Source organism: Anastrepha ludens, chromosome 3 (assembly GCF_028408465.1).
Source record: "Anastrepha ludens isolate Willacy chromosome 3, idAnaLude1.1, whole genome shotgun sequence".
Lineage (NCBI taxonomy): Eukaryota > Metazoa > Arthropoda > Insecta > Diptera > Tephritidae > Anastrepha > Anastrepha ludens.
Genome location: NC_071499.1, coordinates 95188210 through 95211560, shown reverse-complemented (window position 1 = coordinate 95211560; position 23351 = coordinate 95188210). Strand labels below are relative to the sequence as shown.

The following is a 23351-nucleotide window of genomic DNA, read 5'->3' as shown; positions in this document are numbered from 1 at the left end:
CAGTTTCAGCGCAAATACTTTTTTTAAATGTTTGATTTATGTTTTCAACTAATTTTGAGGGGGTTAACCTTTGCCAAGTTGATTATAGAACGCTCTTCCCGGGTCGATAATTTTTTCGGACGCCCTGACCTGGGCTTAGATGTAAAAATTCCAGTTTACCGAAAATTTGTTACAACTCGCTGAATAGAGGAATACGTTCTCCCAATAGATTTTCCAATATTTCGGAAACTTTTTCCGTCTTTCCACATTTTTATAATTATTTTCCTCTCAGAAATGCTTCTTTCTTTTCCCTTTCCTTCCATGTTCTTTAATTATCTCCAGTTATAAATAAAATGTTCGACTAAGCTTTGTTAACATTCAGTCGAAGTAATGCGCGGTCAAAAATTAATATAAACAAGGAAAAATATCTTAAAGTTAACGGTATCATTAAAATAAACAGGTTGAACGCAGACCTTTTGGTGTCACATTTACATGCTGGTGAAATTATTTTCCTAAAAAGTGAATCTTGTTTTTTTTTGTCCTTGAAAGCTGGGAATGTAGTGAATAAACAAATTGTAAAGATTTCAATTTAATCATAATATTCTATTTTGTTTTTAATAAATTTAAGAAGGCTATTCGGGTGAACGCGGATTTTGTGGGGCATGTGTATATATGTATGTACATTTGTATATGAAAAACAATAAGGTAAAGGGTTATTCAATAGGTGCGCTTCAACTTTTTTCCGATAGGGCGGGCGAACGACGCAATATTTTTTTATTTTTCGCTTGTCATTTGTAAACTTCATTAGTATACATTTCATCATGGAACGCTACACACTTGAGCAACGATTGCAAATCGTGCAATTTTTTTATGAAAATAATCGTTCTGTTGCTGCTACTTTAAGAGCATTACGGCCATTTAACAAGCCGTCCCGTTTTGGTGTTATGTGAAGTCATTGGTCTATAGTAACAAGCCGGCGACGATTTGTGAGCTTAGAGCCAATATTGAACGCGAAATTGCTGGAATTTCGGCCGATTTATGCAAAAGAGTGGTCGTAAATTGGGTTCAACGATTGGACTTCGTAAAACGTGCACGCGGTGGTCATGCAAAAGAAATCGAATTTCATACTTAAATGCATATGTTCAAACTCGATAATAAAAAAAAAATTAGTTAAAAAAGTCAAACCGTTTGTGTTTTATTCAAAAAAGTTCAAAAGTTGAAGCGCTCTTACTGAAAACCCTATACAAGGGACGCAGGGACACCATCTTCCTTTCATATGTACATATGCATGTATGCCCAACTAACCTTGACTTATTTATTCACATGTCACAGCACATCACATTCCCACAAGAAATCAGATACACATGCCCACTAGTGAACGAGTTTCTTCCTAACAAGTTCAAAAACAATTCTGCACTAAAGCCCATGTAGGTGTGTATGTATATATACCCACTTCAACTCCTAGCATGCATACATACACACATACCTACTTGCCTTCTAAGCTTCATACATTATAATTGTATTCATATGTAACTATCATACATCCATGCACGTTCAAACACACATGCATATATGCGCGAGCAAAGCGCTCCCTTCTTGCTTCCGTGTATTTTTGTCTTGCACCAGTCAATATACCGAATATTGCACTTACAAAAACAAAATACCTTGATTGAGGCAAAAGGAGCAGCAAGCGCAACGCGAAGGCCGCTTTGGCACCATGCATTCCAAAATGTTCTAGAACACAATAAAAGCACAGCGCATACACTTCATGCCTCAGGATGTGTATGTCGTCCAAGCCCAGAATCTATGCGTAGCGACTACGAAAACAAAATACATTCGTAGACGCAGTCGCAGCGGCTATGGTTCTTTTAGTCGCGACGGCGCTGAACAATTTAGAATATTATGTGGTACAAAGAGGTTGTCTGTAAAGTCGGTTTACTGGCGATAGTTTATCGTGACAACGTCATAAGAAAATACTGATGTAAGGGTTGCAATTTTCAAAACAAAATTTTAATTTTATTTGTTTGATAGATATTTTGTATGGATATAGAGGAGGAGGTAAATGGAATTGCAATGGAATAGGTCAAGTTATATTACATTTACACAAACGTGAAAAATTATGAAACATTTATCAAATTCATGAAAGATATCTTCAATTTCGATTACCATGCACACAGGAAGAAGCCATATGCAAATACAAATATGTATGTGAATTTATACACATATGCGCATATACATAAGTACATATATATATGTTCACTCAAGTAGGACAGTGCCAGATGTCGAACGTTGCCGAACGCGGGGGCCGATTGTGCTCTTTGTCGTTCGTTCCGCGCTTTCGCTTGCAGTTCAAGCAAGGTAACGACGAATAAGCAAGATAACGACGATTGAGCAAGATAAATATATATATTAGGTCGGGTCGATTTGTGGGGAGGCAAAAAAATCGCCCATTGCTCTGTGAAAATCGTATTCTAGGGATTAAAATAAGAAACTTTGCCGAAGGAACCATACCTCTAAAACGAATTCTGATGTCCCCCAATTTGGGTCGGACTTTTATGGTAGTTTCTTTTGTGGTGAGGCAAAAAAATCGGCCATTGCTCTGTGAAAATCATATTCTAGGGTTCAAAGTAAGAAACTTTGCCGAAGGAACCATACCTCTAAAACGAATTCTGATGTCTCCCAATTTGGGTCGCTGAATATATGTATATAATATTTGGATTCCTAGAATACGATTTTCACAGAGCAATTAGCGATTTTTAAATCGACCCGCCCTAATATATTATGTATATATATATTAATTGGCGCGTACACCCTTTTTGGGTGTTTCGCCGAGCTCCTCCTTCTATTTGTAGTGTGCGTCTTGACGTTGTTCCACAAATGGAGGGACCTACAGTTTCAAGACGACTCCGAACAGCAGATATTTTTATGAGGAGCTTTTTCATGGCAGAAATACAATCGGAGGTTTGCCATTGCCTGCCGAGGGGCGACCGCTATTAGAAAAAACTTTTTCTTAATTTTTTTTTTTTGATTTTTCACCGAGATTCGAACCGACTTTCACTCTTCTGAATTCCGAATGGTAGTCACGCACCAACCCAGTCGGCCATGGATGGATATAAGACATTATCACGTCAAAACAAAAACAAGGGAGACGTGAATAGCCTAAAGTGTATCTAAGATATATATAAGGTATAGCTCTCTCTCTCCTTTTCCTCTATTTATATCTTTTTTTTCTCTCGCGGAACGAAAATGCCCAAAACTTTGCATGGCCTTGAAAGCTTACTCTCCATTCTCGCTCGCCCATAGATGCCTAAGGAGTTTCACTTCAATAAAAAAAAATTTGTTTATTACTTACCTTAAAGTTGACGCCAAATCTAGCTTAGAAGTTTTGAAATAAAATGCGCTCGTCATATTTATTCGAGGAAAATATACTGTTTATTCGACTTTCAATTTCAATGCAATTAATTTCTTTCCATATTTTTTTCTTACATGACATACAGATTTTATTTAATTTTTTTGCACTCACATGCAAAAAATGTTCGATAAACTTTTTCCGCTTACATATTTATTAGTTTTTACTTTAAATATAATTAATTGTCACCTAAATTTCATTTATAACATAAAATTTACTTTTACCACAATTACTACTAAATTGTTTATTTTTTTAATTATTTAATTATTATTATTTTTTTATTCTCCTGAATAATTGTTTTTTGCTGATTTATTGACTATAGTTACAAAACTTATGTTCTACAATTTAAACACGAGTACAGATGTGTTTTCTATAATTACATTACAATAGATATAAGTATGCAATAATGTGTACATATGTACATAGATATACATAAGTATATGTATATATAATATAGTAGTTATGTACTTTCGCTTGCGTAGGTATTTACGTAAGTCTTTAGTCTTTTGAAGTGGTAACTATTGCTATGAATTACTTCTAAATTACAACTAAGCTATGGGTGATGCGATATGAAGCTAATTCTAACCGGTTAAAATATAAACAGCAAATTATAATAAAAAAAAATTTATAAGAACAGAACATTGCTTTTTTCTAGTTTTTCTTTTATTGTAAAATTAAAAGCTTACATAAATATTTTACTTATTAGCTTAGCGAAAGTTTAATATTGATAATAATCAAAATTTAAATTAATACCGCAGAAATAAAGCTTTAGCTGCTGGTGGTTTTGGCTTAACTCTTACACCTCATGGCGTAGAATATAATATACAATGGAATTTTCATATTTACTACAAGGAAAAAACGGTTTATTGTTAAATATTTATTTTACTATATCCTCTAAAAAAATATCGCACTGTGGCAGGATTTGAATTTTCCGATTTAATTAAAAGACTCTTCTAGGCCATGAAATTTATTTAAGAAATCTTCACTTCTGATAGCCAACATAATTCCTTATAAATGAATGGGAAAGCAAATATATACTTACTAAATGCTTGATAAATTAAAAAAATTAATAAAATACAAATAAAATTAAAAATGTTTCCTTTGCAAAGATTCATCGCATATTTGGTTTTTCTTGTAAGTATAAAATTGAATACTTGGATTTATCTACTTTATATTGATTTCCTTTTATTCGAACAAATATTTACTTAAAATATATTTTTCTATATTCCATAAATTTATTTTACTATAACTAGACTTAAATGTACGTATATTATATATATATAATATATATATATACATATTTAACGGGTGGGCCATATAGCGTTTGCTTTTATTTTTTGCCACCTATTTTTTTGAGAATGGTAACACAAATGTCATGTCAAATGTGCTCGTAATTTACTTACAGGTTTGACATTTACGAAATGGGACGCTATACGCTTGAACAAAATTGGGAAATATGGAAAACCTATTTCCAAAGTGATGAGTCTTCTTCTTCTTCTGTGAGAAATTTGAAAAAAAAATTCCAAAAAAAAAGATTTGCCAACAAGACACTTTGTGGATCAATTTGTTAATCGTGTTCGTGAAAGTGGATCGTTAATGGATAAAACAACACGTGAACGTGCTCCTACAGTGCGTACACCCGAAAACTCGTCATCGTTCTCAAGAATTGAACATTTCACGCTCTTCTTTAAGGAGAATTTTGCATAAAGATCTCGGTATGAAAACTTACAAAGTTCAATTGGTGCAAGAACTGATGCCTAATGACCATCCAATGCGTTTACACTCGAACTTTTGGCTACCGTTTTTGAATTCCGATATCAATTGGCCACCTCGGAGCTGTGATTTAAGCCCGTTGGACTATTTTTTGTGGGGAGCCGTTAAGGACAGATGCTATGCGAACCATCCAGAGACGATTGATGCTTTAAAACACGAAATCGAAGTTGCCATTCATGAATTTGGAGCCCAAACAATCGAAAATGTGCCTAAAAAAGTGGGTTGATCGAATGGCCTACTGTAAAGCCAGTCGTGGCAGTTATTTGAACGATATTATTTTTCATTCATAAACGACAATGTTCAATCTTCAAAATAAAAGAAAAAAGTTTGAAAAAATACTGATTAGTTTTTTTTTATAGCCGAATCAAAAAGCAAATTTTACGTGGCCCACCCTGTACATATACAAGTAAGTAAGGATATGTACATAACGAGTGTTTTGAGGTGCACAAAAAACTTTTGATAGGCATACCTATAAAACCAGCTGACAAAATGAACACACCCAAGGGACGTTTAAATATTTTCAAAATGTATTTTGGAAATCAGTAAAAATGTTTAAATTGTTAAATTGCGCTTCTCAATGATTCTCATTTCAGAGACTGTGGAAATAAGCAAAATTTTAGCAGAGTGGAGTGACCAGTAAATGATTCACCTCAACTAACTTATTTAGTGTGAGTTGCAGGTATCAGTGGAACTTTTAAAAACTGAAGATTGGGAGCGCGACAGACACGTGATTCGCGACTTTTTGATTCAGGTCTATAGCGCGTGCAACCAATCACATATCGCGTGCAAACTTTGGTTACTCTATCATCTCCAGAAACTGATCTGAAACTGTAAATTCGTTACTTAAGTCACGTGCTTTCACACTTTTTTGTTTGCAAAATAAGTCCAGTTGGCAAAAGTGGTATCACCAATCGAGAGTGTAATGTAAACCGAATTATTTATAAATATTTTATGTACAAAATACACTAAAACGTTACCAATTTTATTGGTTTTTGTAAATTATTTAAAAGCAAATTCTTCAACTTTAAGAAAACACCCGTTGTATATGCTATATCCGTATATGTATGCAGACATAAATAATTAAATTATTTAAATAAGTGTTTTTTAGATTTCTATGTTCAAAATTTATATGACTACATTTTTTTATATCTTTGCATGGATTTTATTTTCAACAATATATACATACAGTAATGTTTTTAAAGGTTCGATATTCTATATACAATAATATAATTAATTTGAAATAATTCTTAAATATACATTAAAACAATTATTAAATATATATTTGGCCAGCAATGCATTTTCCTCTTTTTGTTGGCTGGCCAGGCTTTAGCGCAAACTTTTAGAATTGAATTCTCCAAATTCTCTATCATTTTTTATGCGAGATATACCTATTTTATATGCCTTTCAAAATCTCGTTTAAATTAAGGGGTATTCCTATATATTAAAAGGAATAGATCCTGGAAAATCTTTACTTGGTTGAAATTTCCTTCGAGAATTTAAAAGCTCCAAACTAATGGCCCACGCCCCGACGGAAGAGAAGGACGATGCGACCAAAGATTCTTTCTATGAGCGCCTGGAACGTTCCTATGAGCGCTGCCCCCGCCACGACATAAAAATCGTGCTTGGCGACTTCAACGTCAGGGTGGGCAAGGAGGGAATTTTTGGTCCCACAGTCGGAAAATTCAGCCTACACAACGAAACATCCGGTAACGGACAGAGGCTGATCGACTTCGCCGGGGCCCGAAACATGGTAGTCTGCAGCACCAGATTCCAGCATAAAAAGATACACCAAGCTACCTGGCTGTCCCCTGATCGAAAACCGCGAAACCAGATCGATCATGTTGTGATAGATGGAAGACACGCTTCTAGTGTATTAGATGTACGTACGATCCGAGGACCCAACATTGACTCGGATCACTACCTTGTTGCAACCAAACTGCGCACGCGCCTCTGTGCAGCAAAAAACGTGCATCTACCTACGCAAAGAATGTTCGACCTCGAAAAGCTGCAATCACAACAGACAGCCAGAAGATTCGCCACTCGACTCTCACTCCTGCTCTCAGAGAGTACTGCCCAACAAACCGGAATCCACGAACAATGGAGCAACATTTCTCGTTCTCTACGTACCGCCGCCGAAGAAGAAATCGGATTCCGGCGAGCCCGAAAAAACAATTGGTACGACGAGGAATGTCATGCTGCCGCAGAAAGAAAGGATGCCGCCTATAGAGCCACGCTGCGATCGGGCGCAACGCGAGCCATGTGGGATCGCTACAGAGAGCTGAAAAAGGAAGAGAGACGTATTATCCGACAGAAGAAACGAGAGGCCGAAATACGTGAGTGCGAAGAGCTTGAAATGCTGGCCAACAGGAACAACGCCCGAAAATTCTACCAGAAAGTTCGGCAGCTTACAGAAGGTTTTAAGACCGGGGCGTTTTCCTGTAAGAACAAAGACGGCGAACTGGTGACCGACGTACAGAGCAATCTTAAATTATGGAGGGAACACTTCTCGAACCTATTAAACAGTGACAGCTGCGCATGTCACCGAGAAAGTGAAGATCCCGATACCCCAATCGTTGACGACGGAATTGTCGTTCCGCTACCCGATCATGACGAGGTGAGAATAGCGATAACGCGGCTAACGAACAACAAAGCCGCGGGCGCCGACGGACTGCCGGCTGAGCTATTCAAACATGGCGGCGAGGAGCTGGTAAGGTGCATGCATCAGCTCCTATGCAAAATATGGTCGGATGAAAACATGCCTGCCGATTGGAATTTAAGTGTGCTCTGCCCAATCCATAAGAAGGGCGATCCTGCAATTTGTGCCAATTACCGCGGGATTAGTCTTCTAAATATCGCCTATAAGGTTCTAGCGAGCGTATTGTGTGAAAGGCTGAAGCCCACCGTCAACCAACTGATTGGACCTTATCAGTGTGGCTTCAGACCTGGAAAGTCTACCATCGACCAAATATTCTCAATACGCCAAATCTTGGAAAAGACCCATGAAAGGAGAATCGACACACACCATCTTTTCGTCGACTTCAAAGCTGCATTCGACAGTACGGAAAGGAGTTACCTGTATGCCGCGATGTCTGAATTTGGTATCCCCGCAAAACTAATACGGCTATGTAAGATGACGTTGCTCAACACCAACAGCGCCGTCAGAATTGGAAAGGACCTCTCCGAGCCGTTTGATACCAAGCGAGGTTTCAGACAGGGTGACACCCTGTCGTGTGACTTCTTTAACCTGATGTTGGAGAGCATCGTGCGAGCCGCAGAACTTAATCGCTCAGGCACAATTTTTTATAAGAGCGTACAATTGTTGGCGTATGCCGATGATATTGACATCATCGGCCTTAACAACCGCGCTGTTAGTTCTGCCTTATCCAAACTGGATAAAGAGGCAAAGCGAATGGGTCTGGTGGTGAACGAGGACAAAACGAAGTACCTCCTGTCTTCAAACAAACAGTCGGCGCACTCGCGTATCGGCACCCACGTCACTGTTGACAGTTATAATTTTGAGGTTGTAAAAGACTTCGTCTATTTAGGAACCAGCATTAACACCGATAACAATGTCAGCCTTGAAATCCAACGTAGAATCTCTCTTGCCAACAAGTGCTACTTTGGACTAAGTAGGCAACTGAGCAGTAAAGTCCTCTCTCGACGAACAAAACTAACACTCTACAAGACTCTCATCATGCCCGTCCTAACGAATGGCGCAGAAGCTTGGACGATGACAACATCCGATGAAGCGACGCTTGGAGTGTTCGAGAGAAAGATTCTGCGTAAGATTTATGGACCTTTGCACGTTGGCAACGGCGAATATCGCAGACGATGGAACGATGAGCTGTATGAGCTTTACGACGACATAGACATAGCGCAGCGAATAAAGATCCAGCGGCTACGTTGGCTGGGTCATGTCGTCCGAATGGATACAAACGCTCCGGCTTTGAAAGTATTCGATGCGGTACCAGCTGGTGGTAGCAGAGGAAGAGGGCGGCCTCCTCTGCGTTGGAAAGATCAGATGGAGAAGGACTTGGCTTCACTTGGTGTGTCCAACTGGCGCCGGTTAGCACGAGAAAGAAACGACTGGCGCGCTTTGTTAAACTCGGCCAAAATCGCGTAAGCGGTTATAGCGCCAATTAAGAAGAAGAAGAAACTAATGGCTATTTTCCTTAGTCAACAGCAAAGTCACGCGATACTGTTTTTATTATTCTATGAAGAACTTTTTGGCAAAATCATTGGCTATGTGGATCAAAGAGATTATCTTCATTGCAACATTTTCATGTGTGAAGTATGAAGCACATCACAGCACATAAATATGTGTCCATGGTGGAATTATACAGGTGGAGTAATGAGAGCAGTACGAACGATTTTACTGCACCTTGTTGGAAGTGTATAAACTTTCTAAAAAGACTAAAGAACAGAAATATGAACAATTATTACCCGTTTTGTCTATTAAATATGCAATTCCTTGACTTTTTCCTAAAATAAATATGGGGTTTCCTTTACCAAGATCGAACTTTAATCAACGATAAATAAATAACTCGAACTGAAGTTTGAAGGAATATTGCATTTAATGATTTTAATTAAAATTATTTAGGAACCTGCATTAACACCGATAAAAATATCAGCCTTGAAATCCAACGGAGAATGTCTCTTTCCAACAAGTGCTACTTTGGACTAAGAAGGCAACCGAGTGGTAAAGTCCTCTCTCAATGAACAAAACTAATCTCTATAAGGCTCTCATCATGCCCGGCCTATCGCATGGCGGCGCAGGAGCTTGGACGATGACAACATGAGGCGTCCTTTGGAGTGTATGCGAAAAGATTCTGCGAAAGATTTTTGAACCTTTGCACGTTGGTGACGGCGAGTACCGCAGGTGATGGAACAGTGAGCTGTATGAGCTCTACAACAACATAGACATAAAATAAAATAAATAATTGGCGCGTACACTTCTGTTAGGTGTTTGGCCGAGCTCCTCCTCCTATTTGTGGTGTGCGTCTTGATGTTGTTCCACAAATGGAGGGACCTACAGTTTCAAGCCGATTCCGAACGGCAGATATTTTTATGAGGAGCTTTTTCATGGCAGAAATACACTCGGAGGTTTGCCATTGCCTGCCGAGGGGCGACCGCTATTAGAAAAATGTTTTTATTAATTTTGCTTTCACCGAGATTCGAACCAACGACCTCTCTGTGAATTCCGAATGGTAATCACGCACCAACCCATTCGGCTACGGCGGCCGCCTAACAACATAGGCATAGCGCAGGGAATAAAGATCCAGCGGCTGCGTTGGCTGGGTCATGTCGTCGGAACAGATACAAAAGTATTCGATGCGGTACCAGCTGGTAGTAGCAGAGGAAGAGGAACGGCTCCTCTGCGTTTGAAACATCAGGTGGATAAGGGCTAGGCTTCACTTGGTGTGTCTAACTGGCGCTGATTAGCACGAGAAACAAACAACTGGCGCGCTTTGTTAAACGCGGCCAAAATGGCGTAAGCGGTTATCGCGCCAATCAAGAAAAAAAGGAGGAATTAAAACAGGTATAGAATGAAACTCAAACTCGTCGTTAAGCTGCACGTTTTCGCTGGGGTCTCTTTGCCTCCCCACTAAACTTCACTCTCGTCGCACATTCAAAATATTGTCACCTTGCAGCCATTCTTCACCTTTGAACTCCCACATAAATATTTATCACTTTTAGGGTTACAGAAAAAATTATCTTTCGAATTAGATGTGAGCTAGTCAATTTAGTGAATTACTCTTGTATTTAGTACTGAAAAACAAATACTATTGTAACAATATCAAAAGGACTTTGAAGCTTTTCAGCGAATGTTACAAAAAATAATTTGTAGAAACTTTCTTATAGAATTTCACACTATTAAAAGTAATATCATTTTCTAAATCCATGGAATAATTATACCAATTTAAAGAATTTAATTCACAGAAACAGAAGAATCAATTGCGAGTCCTGATAATGGGAACTTTCGAGCGTGAAGACAGTTCAGAGTTGGAAGTATACATATTCTCGCATCCCAGATAAAAGACCTTACTGCGGCTTAAAAATACTCTAAGACTTTAGTTAAGAAAACTTATCAAAAAAGGGAAATTAGTAAAAAAGATTTAACAAAATAATCCCATAAGACTCACAGAATGCGTAAACAAAAACTTGATCATTTCATGAAGCGATGCACTTATCTGCAACCAGAATTTCACCACATGCACTTATACGCGTCAGAACTATGCAAAACAAAGATTGCATTTTTAAACAGTTGGTGTAGTTTATTTTATTTCAAAATCCTAAGGAAATCAAAACACTATCTTTTCCTAGGAAGATGTCTCAACACCCCCAGGGGGTTTCCAGCATAGGCCCTAGCGATCGATAGACAAGGAGTCATTACCACCAGAGATTGCCGTTTTGAGCGCCGCAAACCAGAAACCAGACACGCCAGAAACCTATTTTTTTATATGGAGTAGCAATAGCACCTACAAAAGCTACGCAAGATTTGTAATAATGACTGCCTATGAGATGTGTAATGAAGAATATGGAATGACAAACTGTAAGTACGCTCTAGTGAAATAAATAACAATTAACAGCTTACTGGAGCCAGTCAAGTCATGGTATGAATGATAATTCTCATAACAGGTGGCGCTAAAGTAATCCTCCTATCAGAAAATGCTATACATTTTGCGATTGGCCCCTAATGTCAGTTCTGTTTTGACATTTGTGTAGTAAACACATGTGAAATACACGTTAATAAACAATGTTACGCTACACTGCTCCAGAACGCGGAATATTGCTGACTATTTATTTCACCAATAATCGGTCGGTGACTTTGGCACAACGTGAATTTGGTCGCAGATTTCCCCGCCGTCCAACGCCTACTGGTGAAACACTGCAACGTTTAGCCGCTCGCCTCGAAGAGACTGGCACAACACGAGATGCTGCCAGGCGTGGCAGACCCCGGAGTAGCCGTTCTGCAGAGAATATTGCTGCTGTAGCCGAGGATGTCATGAAAGCGCAGTCGACATCGACCAGACGACGTGCCACGCAAATGGGTATCAGTCGACGGTCTTTACAGCGAATTTTGGTACAAGATTTGAAGATGTTTCCGTACAAAGTCCAGACGGTGCATCACCGCCAATCGCGTCTAACATACGCTCAAGCCATCCTTAATCACCACCAAGAGGAAGACGATTTTTCATCAAAAATAATCATGAGTGCTGAGGCCCATTTCCATCTTAGCGGGCACGTAAATAAGCAAAATTTACGCTTCTGGGGCACTGAAAATCTGCGTGTAACCCACGAAGAGCCATTACACCCGCTCAAAGTCACTGTATGGTGTGCTGTTTTCGCTGGAGGAGTCATCGGACCTTTTTCTTCGAAAACGTCGCGGGCCAAACGGTTACTGTGAATGGTGAGCGCTACAGAGCAATGGTCAACGAGTTCTTTTTGCCGCAACTTGATGAATTGGGATTGGAAAACATGTGGTTCCAACAGGACGGTGCAACGGCACACACTGCCCGTGCCACAACCGATATGCTGAAGGATGCATTTCCCGGGGACTTGCACTGGGCAGCAAGATCGCCTGATTTGACCGCTCCAGACTTCTTTTTGTAGGGCTTTTTGAAGTAGCGGGTTTATGTCAACAAGCCTCAGACTCTTGCAGCTCTTAAAGACAATATCCGTCAAGAATGTGAGGACCTATCGCCGGAAGTTTTGGCCAAAGTGATGGAAAATGCCATAAAAAGGGCTCAAATGGCAATCAACTGTGGCGGCGGCCATTTACCTGACATCATATTCTCGGCTTGATGTAAAAAAAATTAAAAGACCAAATAAAAATAATCCACAAGAAGAATCAAAGTTTTTCATTTTTTTTTTTAATTACAGCCAAAAAACATCGCAAGGTTACTTTTGCGCCACCTTGTATAAAAGCGTCCTTCGAGTTGGCATCCATTTGCCACAATGAAAAGGATGAAATAGTACAATTATTTACACATAGGATTGATAGCTAATGCATCTTCGTAAAAAAAGAGGTGAGTGGCGAAATTTCTGCATTTTAAAGTAAACTCGCAATGCCATCCAGAACCTTCATTTCTAGTACTCATTTCAAGGGTATGAAGAAAAGTAGGTACATAAAAAGTAACTGGTGAGATTGATTTTCGGATTAGATGTTAACGATTACATTTGTTGGTAGCTAATTGATATCATTATGATGTGTTCAAAACACAAGACTAATCTTCATATTTCGCGGTCTACGTACATTCGACTTTCGATTATTATTTTTATTTTTATGTTGGTACACTTTTGTCGAAGATATGTTCAGGGTTTCAGCAATATAGACGGTCTAGTTTGCTTGTGGGAGACATAAATAAGACAAGTGTTTTGCGTGTTCGGCGATTTTCTGCTATCGACTCTTGGCTCTTCTGGACTCTTCCATTGGGACGATTGGGCTTTGGTTTCGATGTCATAACTCATTCGTGACCAGCTATAACCCTTTTAAGCAAATCTGGATCATCGTGGATGTTATTCAACAATTCCTGCATAAAAAATACTAATTATCGAAAGTTGAATGTACGTTTGAAGATTAGCCTTATTTTTTGAACCCACCTTGTATTTTGAAAAGAGAAGTATTTTTGAGAACATAAGGAAGTAATTTTTAGCCATGATTTTTTCTAATGCGAAACTACCCCTTAAAGTCAAATTTCTTTCAATTCGATGGAATTACTTTCTATGCGACACAATTTTTTTATCTTTACTAGTTACATTTTCTGCTGGGATTTATAAATACATAAACAAACATTTCAAATGTATAAAAATAATTCAAATAAGATAAGCATTTCTATACTGAATATTGAATAATGACTTTAAGATTTACTTTGTAAAATTGTTTACAAAACAAAAACTTCGATAACAATTTTTTTAGAATTTCATTGTGACACCCAAACCTTTACGTGCACAAAATATTTATATTCCGATACAATTTACAGTAATTCGTTTCCATACAATTTTTATCCTTCCGGCGGCGTTGTCTAAGAAACTCAGTTCGCAAATTTTCCATATTGCATAATCAGCTGGACACCTGTAAAATATTTTATATTTTGTAAATACGAATTTCCATGAATATCTAAATTAAAACTTAAGTACTAAAATGGAGTTATGATATTAATATATGTATTTATGTATGTAAATGACTTTCTTAGCAGATAAGCTTGACCTGTAATATATATTTTAAAAAATTAATGCTCAGAAGCACGTCATCAACGTGACACTTATGTAATGAAAGAATTCAGTATTTCTTAAAAATAAAGTCAAATGAACGAAAATTAATTGTTGCATCATCCCCATTACAATTTCAAGTCACCCCGCATTTTCGAAATATTTTCATCTTGTTTAATGATAGAAATGAGTTATCTGGTTCACTTCATTTTATATTCTCAACTGACGTTTCCTTAATAAATAAAAAAAAAAAAAATAATTGGCGCGTACACTTCTGTTAGGTGTTTGGCCAAACTCCTCCTCCTTTTTGTCGTGTGCATCTTGATGTTATTCCACAAATGGAGGGACCTACAGTTTCAAGCCGACTCCGAACGGCAGATATTTTTATGAGGAGCTTTTTCATGGCAGAAATACACTCGGAGGTTTGCCATTGCCTGCCGAGGGGCGACCGCTATTAGAAAAATGTTTTTATTATTTTAGAAAAATGTTAATAGGAGTACTGAACAACAAAAAAAAATAACTCACGCTCAATTTCGACCCACCCTATTGGAAAACTGTTGAAAAATAAAGGTCGATTGTGGATGGATATGGAATCAGTTGAGTTCGATGAAGGTATTGAAGATTTTAGTAGTGGTGATCTTTTGGTGGATTTACAGGAGCAGGAATGTCTTCTTTATTGAGCACCGAGTTGTGGAACGGCAATATAACCCTACGATTGGCATCGACTTATGGTGGAGCCTGACCTCCATTTAGAGGAGCAAATGAAAATAAGCAACCTGATTAAATGTGAAATGCTACGATCGAAAAGTAAAACGGCACTTATGTAGGTGTCGATTGTCAAGAGTTGAACAGTCCAATAAAGTAATATCGGCGGAGTGGACTTAATAGTCGGTCTAATAGGGCGTCACCACATTCAAGTTAAAGCTCGATATCGAATAACACGACTTTTCATTGCCTGGCTTTCCTAAAATGTAAATAAGGAAAAACAGTGCAAGCCCTGCTTAGCTTCAGAGCTATTTACAATGTTTTTGTCTCAAATATATTTTTTGATTAGTTTTTATTGACTGAAACCGGCAAGGCTGCTCTGTGGTGGACTTCACTTTTTTCCATTGTTAGCCCAGTCATATTAGGGGTTTCACCTATGACTGTACGCTGCGCACTCTTCGCGTACTACCTCAAAAACGGTTGATCGTATAAAAAAAAAAGTTAAAGACAAAAGTTGTAGAGAATTTTATACTCTACAACTTTCATAACAGGTAAAAATATCATTTAAGCAGTAGGAACCGAGATATTCGCCAAAAATCGTTTTTTGTGACCTTTGACCTTCAATATCTTAAGACGCGGACACAATAGCATTTGTGACTTTTCAGACAATATTTAGTGCGACAAAACAAAGGTTTTTACCAATTTCCAGCTTATTATCTTTCATTCCGAGGATGACCCTTTTTTTACCTAATTTCACTGGGCTATGTAGGCTTCAAAAAACCAAAAAGCATTGGATAATGACTGACCTTTGACCTTTGGACCTTTTTTGGTCCCTCTTACACTAAAAAGATAACAACCAGACTTTTCCTTCAGGATCTCAATCGTGCCTGTCAGAGGGTTAAGGCGGATTCACCGTTCTTGTCTGGACAACTTTTAATTTACTCTTACCATTCTTTTGTCGGAGAGGGTACTGCAGTACAGTTCACCGTTCAGTTCGGCACATTTTATTTTCTTGTGAAGGCAGGTACACAAAAAAAAGATAATGGCAATCCTAACCAACAAGTCGTTCCAAAGATGATAGATTACTACGTTTGGTCAATCAGCTATGCTGAAAAACAAAATTGTGCGAGCAACTTCTATCGCCACGTCACCTGGTACTCATCAGTCGAAATATGCTACTCTTTCAATCGGCAACGAATCAACATAAGTGAAAACTATGTTAATTTTTTTCATATGTCACCAACACAATCTGAGTTTTTTTCTAAATAAGCCGCTGGAAGAAAAGGAACACTAAACAAAAATACAGCCTCTAAATATATTTACTATACTCCAATAAGCAAATAATTAAATTAAAATAATCACATTAAAAAAATGTATTATTATTATTTTACGAGTATTCAAAATATGTACGTAGTATAAGCAGAAAATTTGACCAAATGAAAAAAATCTGTCGGGCTCAACACTTGCTGAATAGTCATTTTGTTAATGAGCCTTATCTCTATATTAATATACAATACAATATATTTCAACTGCTTTTAGCATAAGTCGGATAAGTTTTTCGATTTAAAAAAGTTCGCATATATTATTATTATTATTATTATTATTATAGAGTTACTCCATCTCGGTAGGGTTCGCAAATACCGGAGATAACATGTGTCCTGGATATCGGTATCAAGGGACAATGCTCTGTTGTTTTGTGTTACGATGTAGTAATGTTGTAGAAATGTAAAATTTTAATAGATCTGGTTTAAAAAGGACCTTACTATATTACAAGTTTTCAGTATAACGGCTTTTTGTATTTGTGCGTGCGTTTTTTCGTTTATATTTATTGATTTTAGGTTTTGTATGAAAGTGTTGTGCAATATTCCTGTTGCTGAAATAATGATTGGTACTATTTTCACTTCATTTTGTTTCCATATGTTTTCGATTTCTTGCGCAAGCTCTATGTATTTTTCAATTTTTTCTATATATTTGCTGTGTATATTACTGTCATTAGGGACACTTATTTCAATTAACTGTGTGGTTTTTTCTTTCTTATCTATTATTGTTATATCTGGTCTATTGCATATTATTGTCTTATCAGTGTATATGGTTCTGTCCCAGAATAGTTTAAAGTCCTCGTTTTCTAGTATGGTTTCAGGTGTATATTCATAATATGGTGCTGTGTCATTGGTTAAGTTGAGAAATGTGGCTATTTCCTTGTGGATGATTTTGGCTACTGTATTGTGTCTTTGTGTGTATTTTGTCCCAGCGAGCATTGGGCATCCCGCTGTTATGTGGTCTATAGTTTCTGTGTATATGTTACATTTACGGCATCTGTCGGATGTGATGGTTGAATCTTTTATTATGTATTTTCTGTAGTTTCTTGTGGCTATGATTTGGTCTTGCATTAAAATGATGAATCCTTCTGTTGTAGTCCTTCTGCTTGTAGATCTCCTTTTCTTAGCCACGTATATGTGTTTTGCTGATCTATGTTGACATTGTTAACTATATGTGGGTGTTTTCCGTGTATTTGTTTTTGTTTCCATGCTGCTATGGTTTCCTCTATTATATGTTTTGGTAGAAAAAGACTTTGGTTGTTGAGGTTAAGGGGCGTTAGTTCTTTGCCTGCTAGTACTATTGCTTTATGAAGGGAAGTGTCTTGGTTGTAGAAGTATGTTCTTAAGTTATTTATTTGGTTGTTGTGCAGCTGATGGATATCAATAAGTCCCCTTCCTCCATTTTTTCTGGGTATTATTATACGCTCTTTACATGAATGTGGGTGATGTTTATTATGTTTTGTTAATTTCGTTCTTGTGCCTATCTTTAGATTTTCGATATCTGTATTACTCCACTTGATTACTCCAAAAGAGTATGTTAACAACGGTATCGCATATGTATTCATGGCTTTAAAAAGGTTTTTCGAGCTCAAGTAGCTTTTCAGGATCTTATTTATACGCGCTAGATACGCAGCGGTTAATTCTTTTTTAGTTGTTGTATGGTATATTTTTATATTTTGTTTAAAACCTAGGTATTTATAAAACTCATTATCTTCCATATTTAGGAGAGTTTCATTATTTATTGTTTCTATTGTGTTTCTGTCCGTCCATTGTCCGCGTTCTATATGTTGGGTTTTGCATTTATCTATTCCAAATTCCATTTTTATGTCTATAGTAAATTTCTCAGTTATTTTTATTAATCTTTGTAGTTCTTGTTTATTTTTCGCATATAGTTTTATATCGTCCATGTATAATAGGTGATTTATTTTGTGAATATTTTGTTTTTGACTTTTTATATCAAATCCATATTTTGTTTTATTGAGTATGTTTGAGAGTGGATTCAGACATATGCAAAACCAAAGCGCACTTAGTGCATCTCCTTGAAATATTCCGGTTTTTATTTTAATTGCATCTGTTGTTATATTTATGGATGGGGTTTGTAAAAGTATTTTTGTTGTCCAGTTTTCCATATTTATTTTAAGGAATTGTATTTATTTTGGGTGTATTTTATATATTTTTAGAACTTGTAACAGCCAGCTATGTGGAATTTTGTCGAACGCTTTTTTGTAGTCAATATAACATGTATGTATATTAGATTTCGTCGTTCTTTAAGGGGGGAAGCTGGTCTAGAATTTTGAAAAAATCGAAAAATTTTTTTTTGTCTTAAAAGGTGCTTTAGGGTCTTAGAAATAATATACCAAATGAGGGATGCCAGCAAAAATGTCTAAATGCCCAAATTTTTCATTCGACGGCAGTGCCTCGCAGGTATGCCCCGAACGCTACTTACAACTTTAAACGCGTTTTTCTCGAAATCACTTTTTTTAAACTGGCCGAAGACATAACTCGAACAAATCTTTACCGATTCTTACGAAATTTTGACAATACATTCGAAATACCTTTCTCCGGAGACGTACGTAGGATTTTTTATTTATATGACATAGTTTTTTTTTTAATCAACAATTTTATGTCGTTCTTTATAGTGAAAATTGTAACTTTTTGTTCAAACGTGCACCATTTCGCGAAAAAACAAAATATCGAAAAAATCCTACGTACGTCTCTTTCTGTTGTTATATAGAAACTAAAAAAATTTTATTTTTTGATCCAGGACAAAAACTAAGGAGTTTACGTCTTCGGCAATGGACCCACTAGAGTCCTAGGCGCCTTAGGAGAACTGCTGGACAGCGGCCATTTTGAAATTAATTCAGACGAAAAATTTTGTATTTGTACCATGAAAGCTATTAAACCTATTTCACAGATTTTCGATTGATTCCTTTGTTGAGTCAAAATAAATTCATAAAATATGCCCATTTTTTGCGCTCTAGACCAGCTTCCCTCCTTAATGGCTTGTTGTGTGATTGTTTGGTCTATTATTATTTGTTCTTTATAGCCTTGACTTTGTTTTCTACATCCTTTTTGTTCACTTGTTAAAATGTTATTGTATTGTTTATTAGGTGCGTGTACATTTTTTGGGACATTAATGATGTGATAATTTTGTAAAGAATGGGTAAGCATGTGATTGGTCTGTAATTTGCTGGATTATTGGTTTGATCATTCTTTGGTTCAATAAATGTTATTCCTTGAGTAAGAAAAGCTGGTAGAGTGTTTGATTGGTTTATTGTATCGGTTATTAATTTTAGTAATATAGTCTATTGTGTGTCGATGTTATTGTTTTGTACCAATAGTTGTGGATGTGGTCTATTCCGGGATATTTCCAATTGTGTGTATTTTTGATAGTTCTTGTAAGTTCTGGTAGGGTCATTGTGATGTTTTTTTGTGTTGGGATAGTACTGTGTGTTTCTTCTTCCTCTTTTATCCATGTGTTATTGTTATTATGTTCTTCATATTTGGACCATATATCTTGCCAGTATGTTTGTATTTGCTGTTTTGTTGGAGGACTTATGTTTAATTGATGATTGTTTTCTGTTAGAGTTTTATAAAAGGTTTTTTCGTTGTACTTAAATATTATATTTTGTTTCTTCCGTTCGTTTGATTCTTTATATTTACGTAGCCTATATGCGTATACTTTTAATTTTTGTTTCAACGTATCCAGCGTGATTGGAAGGGATTCGCTCTTCCCTGTCAACCGCTTCAAGTGTTTGGTGACTTTCTTCGATGTATTTCCTCTATTGTATTGTGTGATTATTGCTATGTCTTTTCTTAATTTATTGATTTTTGTATTTAAGCGAGTTTGCCATTTTGGGGCTCGTTTTCTGGTTATTGTGTGTTTATTGTTGGATATTTTTTGTTGATTTAGTTCTATTACTGTTGTTGCGACTGTGTATATCAATGTTTGGTATTCTTCCAGGTTCTGTGTTTCTTCTAAATATGTTTGGTTGTCCGTTAGATATCGATTTATATAACATATATATGTGTTCGTGTATTCTTTAAAAATTAATTTTGGAAGTGAAGGTCTGGTTGTTGGGTCCGCATTTTTCCATTTTATTGTGTTTGTCATTAGTTTGTTTTCTATTTCTTCTGTTGTGTGGTGTGTGTTTGGGACCGGGATAGTACACTGTGTGGGATCGGCCATTGATGTGTTGTTATTATTTATTATATGTTACTTCGATTGCTTCGTGTTATTTTATTATTGATATTGCACGTGTTTGCGTTGGTTGTGTGTTTAGGTGTGTTGTTGCCTGTGGTTCATCTAATAAAGACTGAGTTTGTGTTGATGGTGGCTTAAAGTGTGCTACTACTGTTTGTTTGATGTTTTCAATTTCAATATCTGATAAACGCTTGTTTATTATTATTATTATTATTATTATTATTTATTGTTCGACTTTTTTAAAATAAACATTACATTTCATTTTTAATCATTAACATTAGAACGTACGCCAGTGACACTAGGTCGTTTGTCGGAAGAAAAAAGAAAAAAAAAAACAAAATCTTACATTTTACATATGTTAATTACTATGGTACTATGTATTGAATTCGTTTAAAATTAATTTTCTATATTCTATAGCACCAGTGATGAACTTAAATAAGTTATTATATCCAGAAGGGTCAATACCATTTAAAATGTCTATGATTTCATCTCGTGGTGGTCATTTGTCTGATGCTATTTTCCACTATTAATGGCATACCTTCCACTTCATAATGAAATAAACATCCGATCATTTATATTAAACTTTTCTTTGAATATCAAAATAACATCTGTGTTTGGAAATCCCTATATAATTTTTCAAGAGCTACTCAATTCAATTTTGCGATTTGTATACTATTTTGATGTCACATTTGTGCACACAGCTACAAACTAGCTTTCCTTTCCTTATTTTCTTCATACTCTAGCTTCCTACGTAGTAGAGCAGTAGAGTTATCATTTCCACTTTAGTACCACCTCAGTTTTTCTTTCTTACTGCAACTACTTTCCCCAACAGAGCAATAGCCTTTTGCTTACTCTATTTCCCTCATATTCTCTCTTCTCTCCAACTATGTTATCCCCAACGCTGCTGTCAATTATATTCAGATTTTCAACTGCCAATGCGTGTCACACATTTTTATGTTACTTTTGGCACAATGTTCCATGTAAGCGCATTCTAAATTTTTACAAGATAACCAAAAAACGTCCAAAAATTCACAGCACACCAAATTTGAATTCAATTGTCAACAAATGTTGCAAATGCGGGCGCAATAAAGTTCCTGCCCTATCTTTCGTTGTGATAGTTGGGACTGCTGATTTGGTTTTTACTCTCCGCCGCGTATCTGAAACCCTGGCAAAACGGTGCATCAACCGTTGCAGAATGAAAATCACATGGAATAAACCTACAACAAAAAAATTTTTTTTCCATCAGTGTATGAGTTTGTGTGTATCATTGCTGCTGTTTAGCAACCACAGCTGTGTACTCTCTTTTAGTGTCTTCTTGACTTTTACTACTGCGGCTGCAACTGCTTCTTGGTTATTATCATTGTTATTATTGTTTGTACTTTTGTGATGTTGTTGCTGCTGTACCCTTCAAATTTCTAATGCAGTGGACAACAAGATGTTGGCAACTTATATGATGCTTTAACAAATCCCTATTGGAAGACATGCATCCGCATGCACATGTCTTCTGTGTGCCCGCATGAGAAAGATCCTATTTTCCATTTCTCCTATTTGCATTGTTGCTTATGTACTTTTTGCCAGCAATTCGATTGTCATTTGAGCAAAGGGAACCGGCTAAAAAAACATTAAATGCCACATTTGCCAGCTCCGCTGCATATTAAAGCCCCCTCCTAACCCTTTTTACATTTCAATTCTCTGCTTACCCGACTTTTTGTCTCAGGGTTCGTTTTGATTTTTCAAGCAGCAAATTCAATTCAATTTAAAAGCTCATCACCAAGTCACGGAGAAAAATTTCCATTTCAAGTGAGTTTGCTCGATGAGAAAACCGACGAATCTATATATGTATGCATGTATGTATATGTGTGTCAATAAAAGCTTGTGTTGTAAAACTACTTTCTTGACTGTAACGCAGTTAAATTTTTTCTGCAATCCTTAACACCCGAATTGCTAGCAATTGATTAACTTTGCTCTTTGCCATGATAAGTGTTATTAGATATTTAGATGAATCTATGCGTATTTGTCACTCACAAAATACATCATGTAGGCAGCCATTGACAGTCATTTAGGGGTCAAAAAGAGAAGTGCATAAAGTAGATTTCAAGATACAATGAAATGAGAAAGAGGCAGCATTTTTTTTATTGTAGGTATGTAAAAGGAAATTGGATAATTGCACAAAAGGTTTTATTAATTCCAGTCTGTAATTTACCAGAGCATATTACTGTGGGCAAAAAGTAAGGTGAATTTGGTTGTGAAATGAAAAATCTTTGTTAATTCTTGTAAATCAATTTCATCCCCTTCAAAATAGTCCCCTCTCGATGAAATACACTTATGCCAACGATTTTTTCAATCCCCGAAACATGCCAAATAGTCCATTTCCAGTATAGCCATCAGCACCTTCTTCGATTCAGCTTTTATCTCCTCAATCGACTCGAAACGCGTTCCCCGGAGTGGTCTCTTGAGTTTTGGGAATAGCCAGAAGTCAGACGGAGCCAAATCAGGCGAATACGGTGGTTGCGGAACAATATGCGTGGAATTTTTGGCGAAATGGTCACGAAGAACGAGTGCAGTGATGCAAAAACCAAGAGTTGTTGGCTCATAATTCTGGTCTTTTTAGACGAATTGCTTCACGTAAACGACGCATAACGCTCAAATAATATTCCTTATTAACATTTTGGGCGGGTGGAAGGAATTCATAGTGCACCACACCACGAAAATCGAAAAAAACTGTTATCATGACCTTTATTTTTGAACG

At 36.7% G+C, this 23351-nt stretch overlaps 1 protein-coding gene across 2 annotated transcripts in view; it reads right to left on the bottom strand.

Annotated features, from left to right (window-relative positions):
* Positions 1-3405: 3405 nt before the first annotated feature.
* The window catches only part of LOC128858506 (uncharacterized), a 200779-nt gene continuing 180833 nt past the window's right edge, over positions 3406-23351 (bottom strand). For both annotated transcript variants that reach the window (XM_054094858.1, XM_054094859.1), the window contains exon 5: positions 3406-14237. The gene's annotated coding sequence lies outside the window, so the exon portion shown is untranslated. The remainder of the gene's footprint in view (positions 14238-23351) is intronic.